The following is an 8,668-nucleotide window of genomic DNA, read 5'->3' as shown; positions in this document are numbered from 1 at the left end:
CTCTGTTTCCCCATATCTGATTCCCTGCCTCTGATTCCCCAACTCTGATTCCCCGCCTCTGATTCCCCAGCTCTGATTCCCCGCCTCTGATTTCCCGTGTTTGATTCCCTGCCTCTGATTCCCCGCCTCTGATTCCCCATCTCTGATTCACCGCCTTTGATTCGCCACCTCTGATTCCACATATCTGATTCCCCACCTCTGTTTCCCCGCCTCTGATTCCCCGCCTCTGATTCTCCATATCTCATTCCCCGCCTCTGAATCCCCATCTCTGATTCCCGGACTCTGATTCCCCACCTCTGATTCCCGGCCTCTTATTCCCAGCCTCTGATTCCCGGCCTCTGATTCCCGGCCTCTGATTCCCCGCTTCTGATTCTGATTCCCTGCCTCTGATTCCCCATCTCTGATTCCGCACATCTGATTCCCTGCCTCTGATTCCCCACCTCTGATTCCCCATATCTGATTTCCCGCCTCTGTTTCCCCGCCTCTGATTCCCCGCCTCTGTTTCCCCATATCTAATTCTCAACCTCTGATGCCCCAACTCTGATTCCCTGCCTCTGATTCCCCGCGTTCAATTCCCTGCCTCTGATTCCCCGCCTGTGATTCCCCATCTCTGATTCACCACCTCTGATTCCCCACCTCTGATTCCCCATATCTAATTCCCCGCCTCTCTTTGCCCGCCTCTGATTCCCCGCCTCTGTTTCCCCATATCTGATTCCCCGCCTCTGAATCCCCAACTCTGATTCCCTGCCTCTGATTCCCCAGCTCTGATTCCCCGCCTTTGATTCCCACCATCTTATTCCCAGCCTCTGAATCCCCGTGTCTGATTTCCTGCCTCTGATTCCCCGCCTCTGATTCCCCATCTCTGATTCACAGCCTCTGATTCCCCACCTCTGATTCCCCATCTCTGATTCCGCACATCTGATCCCCTGCCTCTGATTCCCCAGCTCTGATTCCCCGCCTCTGATTCCCCAACTCTGATTCCCCGCCTCTGATTCCCCAGCTCTGATTCCCCGCCTCTGATTCCCCGTGTTTGATTCCCTGCCTCTGATTCCCCGCCTCTGATTCACCATCTCTGATTCAACGCCTTTGATTCGCCACCTCTGATTCCCCATATCTGATTCCTCGCCTCTGTTTCCCCGCCTCTGATTCCCCTCCTCTGATTCCCCATATCTCATTCCCCGCCTCTGATTCTCCATCTCTGATTCCCGGACTCTGATTCCCCACCTCTGATTCCCGGCCTCTTTTTCCCAGCATCTGATTCCGGACTCTGATTCCCGGCCTCTGATTCCCTGCTTCTGATTCCCCATCTCTGATTCCGCAAATCTAATTCCCTGCCTCTGATTCCCCACCTCTGATTCCCCAGATCTGATTCCCCGCCTCTGTTTCCCCGCCACTGATTCCCCGCCTCTGTTTCCCCATATCTAAGTCCCCGCCTCTGATTCGCCAACTTTGATTCCCACCTCTGATTCCCCAGCTCTGATTACCCGCCTCTGATTCCCCGCATCTGATTCCATGCATCTGATTCCCAGCCTCTGATTCCCAGCCTCTGATTCCCAACCTCTGATTCCCCACCTCTGATCCCCATATCTGATTCCCCGCCTCTGTTTCCCCGCCTCTGATTCCCCGCCTCTGTTTTCCCATATCTGATCCCCGCCTCTATTTGCCCGCCTCTGATTCCCCGCCTCTGTTTCCCCATATCTGATTCCCCGACTCTGAATCCCCAACTCTGATTCCCTGCCTCTAATTTCCCAGCTCTGATTCCCCGCCTCTGATTCCCCGCGTCTGATTACCGGCCTCTGATTCCCCGCCTCTGATTCCCCATCTCTGATTCACAACCTCTGATTCCCCACCTCTGATACCCCATATCTGATTCCCCGCCTCTGTTTCCCCGCCTCTGATTCCCCACCTCTGATTCCCAATATCCGATTCCCCGCCTCTGATTCCCCACCTCTGATTCCCTGCCTCTGATTCCCTGCCCTGATTCCCCATCTCTGTTTCACCGCCTTTGATTCGCCACCTCTGATTCCCCATATCTGATTCCCCGCCTCCGTTTCCCCGCCTCTGATTCCCTGCCTCTGATTCCCAACCTCTGATTCCACACCTCTGATTCCCCATATCTGATTCCCCGCCTCTGTTTCCCCACCTCTGATTCCCTGCCCCTGTTTCCCCATATCTGATTCCCTGCCTCTGATTCCCCATCTCTGATTCCCCGCCTCTGATTCCCCAGCTCTGATTCCCCGCCTTTAATTTCCGGTGTTTGATTCCCTGCCTCTGATTCCCCGCCTCTGATTCCCCATCTCTGATTCACCGCCTTTGATTCGCCACCTCTGATTCCACATATCTGATTCCCCACCTCTGTTTCCCCGCCTCTGATTCCCCGCCTCTGATTCTCCATATCTCATTCCCCGCCTCTGAATCCCCATCTCTGATTCCCGGACTCTGATTCCCCACCTCTGATTCCCGGCCTCTTATTCCCAGCATCTGATTCCCGGCCTCTGATTCCCGGCCTCTGATTCCCCGCTTCTGATTCTGATTCCCTGCCTCTGATTCCCCATCTCTGATTCCGCACATCTGATTCCCTGCCTCTGATTCCCCACCTCTGATTCCCCATATCTAATTCCCCGCCTCTGTTTGCCCGCCTCTGATTCCCCGCCTCTGTTTCCCCATATCTGATTCCCCGCCTCTGAATCCCCAACTCTGATTCCCTGCCTCTTATTCCCCAGCTCTGATTCCCCGCCTTTGATTCCCCCCGTCTGATTCCCAGCCTCTGAATCCCCGTGTCTGATTTCCTGCCTCTGATTCCCCGCCTCTGATTCCCCATCTCTGATTCACAGCCTCTGATTCCCCACCTCTGATTCCCCATCTCTGATTCCGCACATCTGATTCCCTGCCTCTGATTCCCCGACTCTGATCCCCACCTCTGATTCCCCAGCTCTGATTCCCCGCCTTTGATTCCCCAACTCTGATTCCACGCCTCTGATTCCCCAGCTCTGATTCCCCGCCTCTGATTCCCCGTGTTGGATTCCCTGCCTCTGATTCCCCGCCTCTGATTCTCCATCTCTGATTCAACGCCTTCGATTCGCCACCTCTGATTCCCCATATCTGATTCCTCGCCTCTGTTTCCCCGCCTCTGATTCCCCTCCTCTGATTCCCCATATCTCATTCCCCGCCTCTGATTCCCTATCTCTGATTCCCGGACTCTGATTCCCCACCTCTGATTCCCGGCCTCTTATTCCCGGCATCTGATTCCGGCCTCTGATTCCCGGCCTCTGATTCCCTGCTTCTGATTCCCTATCTCTGATTCCGGAAATCTAATTCCCTGCCTCTGATTCCCCACCTCTGATTCCCCATATCTGATTCCCCGCCTCTGTTTCCCCGCCTCTGATTCCCCGCCTCTGTTTCCCCATATCTAAGTCCCCGCCTCTGATTCCCCAACTTTGATTCCCCACCTCTGATTCCCCAGCTCTGATTCCCCGCCTCTGATTCCCCGCATCTGATTCCATGCATCTGATTCCCAGCCTCTGATTGCCAGACTCTGATTCCCAACCTCTGATTCCCCACCTCTGATCCCCATATCTGATTCCCCGCCTCTGTTTCCCCGCCTCTGATTCCCCGCCTCTGTTTCCCCATATCTGATCCCCGCCTCTATTTGCCCGCCTCTGATTCCCCGCCTCTGTTTCCCCATATCTGATTCCCCGCCTCTGAATCCCCAACTCTGATTCCCTGCCTCTAATTTCCCAGCTCTGATTCCCCGCCTCTGATTCCCCGCGTCTGATTACCGGCCTCTGATTCCCCGCCTCTGATTCCCCATCTCTGATTCACAACCTCTGATTCCCCACCTCTGATACCCCATATCTGATTCCCCGCCTCTGTTTCCCCGCCTCTGATTCCCCACCTCTGATTCCCAATATCTGATTCCCCGCCTCTGATACCCCACCTCTGATTCCCCGCCTCTGATTCGCCAGCTATGATTCCCCGCCTCTTATTCCCCGCGTCTGATTCCCTGCCTCTGATACCCCGCCTCTGATTCCACATCTCTGATTCACCACCTCTGATTCCCCGCGTCTGATTCCCTGCCTCTGATTCCCCATCTCTGATTCCCCATCTCTGATTCCCCAATTCTGATTCCCCTCCTCTGATTCCCCGTGTTTGATTCCCTGCCTCTGATTCCCGGCCTCTGATTCCCCATCTCTGATTCACCGCCTTTGATTCGCCACCTCTGATTCGCCATATCTGATTCCCCGCCTCTGTTTCCCCGCCTCTGATTCCCCGCCTCTGATTCCCCATATCTCATTCCCCGCCTCTGAATCCCCATCTCTGATTCCCGGACTCTGATTCCCCACCTCTGATTTCCGGCCTCTTATTCCCGGCATCTGATTCCGGCCTCTGATTCCCGGCCTCTGATTCCCTGCTTCTGATTCTGATTCCCTGCCTTTGATTCCCCATCTCTGATTCCGCACATCTGATTCCCTGCCTCTGATTCCCCATCTCTGATTCCCCATATCTGATTCCCCGCCTCTGATTCCCCGCCTCTGTTTCCCAATATCCAAGTCCCCGCCTCTGATTCCCCAACTCTGATTCCCCACCTCTGATTCCCCAGCTCTGATTCCCCGCATCTGATTCCCCGCATCTGATTCCCTGCATCTGATTCCAAGCCTCTGATTCCCTGCCTCTGATTCCCAACCTCTGATTCCCCACCTCTGATTCCCCATATCTGATTCCCAGCCTCTTTTTCCCCGCCTCTGATTCCCCACCTCTGTTTCCCCATATCTGATTCCAGGCCTCTGATTCCCCGCCTCTGATTCCCCGCCTCTGATTCCCTGCCTCTGATTCCCCATCTCCGATTCCGCACATCTGATTCCCTGCCTCTGATTCCCCGCCTCTGATTCCCCGCCTCTGATTCCCTGCCTCTGATTCCCAACCTCTGATTCCCCACCTCTGATTCCCCGTGTTTGATTCCCCGCCTCTGTTTCCCCGCCTCTGATTCCCCGCCTCTGATTCCCCAACTCTAATTCCCCGCCTCTGATTCCCCATATCTGATTCCCCGCCTCTGTTTCCCCGCCTCTGATTCCCCGCCCCTGTTTCCCCATATATGATTCCCTGCCTCTGACTCCCCAACTTTGATTCCCCGCCTCTGATTCCCCGTGTTTGATTCCCTGCCTCTGATTCCCCGCCTCTGATTCCCCATCTCTGATTCACCACCTTTGATTCGCCACCTCTGATTCCCCATATCTGATTCCCCACCTCTGTTTTCCCGCCTCTGATTCCCCGCCTCTGATTCTCCATATCTCATTCCCCGCCTCTGAATCCCCATCTCTGATTCCCGGACTCTGATTCCCCACCTCTGATTCCCGGCCTCTTATTCCCAGCATCTGATTCCAGGCCTCTGATTCCCGGCCTCTGACTCCCCGCTTCTGATTATGATTCCCTGCCTCTGATTCCCCATCTCTGATTCCGCACATCTGATTACCTGCCTCTGATTCCCCACCTCTGATTCCCCATATCTGATTCCCCACCTCTGTTTCCACGCCTCTGATTCCCCACCTCTGATTCCCCATATCTGATTCCCCAGCTCTGATTCCCCGCCTCTGATACCCGCATCCGATTCCCCATATCTGATTCCCCGCCTCTGTTTCCCCGCCCCTGATTCCCCGCCTCTGTTTCCCCATATCTGATTCCCCGCCTCTGATTCCCAACTATGATTCCCCGCCTCTGATTCCCCAGCTCTGATTCCCTGCCTCTGATTCCCCGCGTTCTATTCCCTGCCTCTGATTCCCTGCCTGTGATTCCCCATCTCTGATAAACCACCTCTGATTCCCCACCACTGATTCCCCATATCTAATTCCCCGCCTCTGTTTGCCCGCCTCTGATTCCCCACCTCTGTTTCCCCATATCTGATTCCCCGCCTCTGAATCCCCAACTCTGATTCCCTGCCTCTGATTCCCCAGCTTCATTCCCCGCCTTTGATTCCCCCCATCTGATTCCCAGCCTCTGAATCCCCGTGTCTGATAACCTGCCTCTGATTCCCCGCCTCTGATTCCCCATCTCATATTCACCGCCCCTGATTCCCCACCTCTGATTCCCCATCTCTGATTCCGCACATCCGATTCCCTGCCTCTGATTCCCCGACTCTGATTCCCCACCTCTGATTCCCCAGCTCTGATTTCCCGCCTCTGATTCCACAGCTCTGATTCCCCGCCTCTGATTCCCCGTTTTTGATCCCCTGCCTCTGATTCCCCGCCTCTGATTCCCCATCTCTGATTCACCGCCTTTGATTCGCCACCTCTGATTCCCCATATCTGATTCCTCGCCACTGTTTCCCCGCCTCTGATTCCCCGCCTCTGATTCCCCATATCTCATTCCCCGCCTCTGATTCGCCAGCTATGATTCCCCGCCTCTGATTCCCCGTGTCTGATTCCCTGCCTCTGATTCCCCGCCTCTGATTCCACATCTCTGATTCACCACCTCTGATTCCACGCGTCTGATTCCCCGCCTCTGATTCCCCATCTCTGATTCCCCATCTCTGATTCCCCAATTCTGAATCCCCGCCTCTGATTCCCCAGCTCTGATTCCTCGCCTCTGATTCCCTTCCTCTGTTTCCCAACCTCTGATTCCCCACCTCTGATTTCCCATATTGATTCCCTGCGTCTGATTCCCCACCTCTGATTTCCCATATTGATTCCCTGCGTCTGATTCCCCGCCTCTGATTCCCCAACTCTGATTCCCCGCCCCTGATTCCCCAGCTCTGATTCCCCGCATCTGATTCCCCGTGTTTGATTCCCTGCCTCTGATTCCCGGCCTCTGATTCCCCATCTCTGATTCACCGCCTTTGATTCGCAACCTCTGATTCCCCATATCTGATTCCCCGCTTCTGTTTCCCCGCCTCTGATTCCCCGCCTCTGAATCCCCATATCTCATTCCCCGCCTCTAAATCCCCATCTCTGATTCCCGGATTCTGATTCCCCACCTCTGATTCCCGGCCTCTTATTCCCGGCATCTGATTCCGGCCTTTGATTCCCGGCCTCTGATTCCCTGCTTCTGATTCTGATTCCCTGCCTCTGATTCCCCATCTCTGATTCCGCACATCTGATTCCCTGCCTCTGATTCCCCACCTCTGATTCCCCATATCTGATTCCTCGCCTCTGTTTCCCCGCCTTTGATTCCCCGCCTCTGTTTCCCAATATCTAAGTCCCCGCCTCCGATTCCCCAACTCTGATTCCCCACCTCTGATTCCCCAGCTCTGATTCCCCGCCTCTGATTCCCCGCATCTGATTCCCTGCAACTGATTCCAAGCCTCTGATTCCCTGCCTCTGATTCCCAAACTCTGATTCCCAACCTCTGATTCCACACCTCTCATTCCCCATATCTGATTCCCCGCCTCTGTTTCCCCGCCTCTGATTCCCCGCCTCTGATTCCCCATATCTCATTCCCCGCCTCTGATTCCGCATCTCTGATTCCCGGACTCTGATTCCCCACCTCTGATTCCCGGCCTCTTATTCCCGGCATCTGATTCCGGCCTCTGATTCCCGGCCTCTGATTCCCTGCTTCTGATTCTGATTCCCTGCCTCTGATTCCCCATCTCTGATTCCGCACATCTAATTCCCTGCCTCTGATTCCCCACCTCTGATTCCCCATATCTGATTCCCCGCCTCTGTTTCCCCGCCTCTGATTCCCCGCCTCTGTTTCCCCATATCTAAGTCCCCGCCTCTGATTCCCCAACTTTGATTCCCCACCTCTTATTCCCCAGCTCTGATTCCCCGCCTCTGATTCCCCGCATATGATTCCATGCATCTGATTCCCAGCCTCTGATTCCCAGCCTCTGATTCCCAACCTCTGATTCCCCACCTCTGATTCCCCATATCTGATTCCCCACCTCTGTTTCCTCGCCTCTGATTCCCCGCCTCTGTTTCCCCATATCTGATCCCCGCCTCTATTTGCCCGCCTCTGATTCCCCGCCTCTGTTTCCCCATATCTGATTCCCCGCCTCTGAATCCCCAACTCTGATTCCCTGCCTCTAATTTCCCATGTCTGATTCCCCGCCTCTGATTCCCCGCGTCTGATTACCGGCCTCTGATTCCCCGCCTCTGATTCCCCATCTCTGAATCACAACCTCTGATTCCCTACCTCTGATTCCCCATATCTGATTCCCCGCCTCTGTTTCCCCGCCTCTGATTCCCCACCTCTGATTCCCAATATCTGATTCCCCGCCTCTGATTCCCCGCCTCTGATTCCCCACCTCTGATTCCCCACCTCTGATTCGCCAGCTATGATTCCCCGCCTCTGATTCCCCGCGTCTGATTCCCCGCCTCTGATTCCCCAGCTCTGATTCCTCGCCTCTGATTCCCTTCCTCTGATACCCAACCTCTGATTCCCCACCTCTGATTTCCCATATTGATTCCCTGCGTCTGATTCCCCGCCTCTGATTCCCCAACTCTGATTCCCCGCCTCTGATTCCCCAGCTCTGATTCCCCGCCTCTGATTCCCCGTGTTTGATTCCCTGCCTCTGATTCCCGGCCTCTGATTCCCCATCTCTGATTCACCGCCTTTGATTCGCCACCTCTGATTCCCCAAATCTGATTCCCCGCCTCTGTTTCCCCGCCTCTGATTCCCCGCCTCTGATTCCCCATATCTCATTCCCCGCCTCTGAATCCCCATCTCTGATTCCCGC

Source organism: Narcine bancroftii, unplaced genomic scaffold (genome assembly GCF_036971445.1).
Source record: "Narcine bancroftii isolate sNarBan1 unplaced genomic scaffold, sNarBan1.hap1 Scaffold_158, whole genome shotgun sequence".
Lineage (NCBI taxonomy): Eukaryota > Metazoa > Chordata > Chondrichthyes > Torpediniformes > Narcinidae > Narcine > Narcine bancroftii.
Note: the sequence above shows the minus strand (reverse complement) of the source record.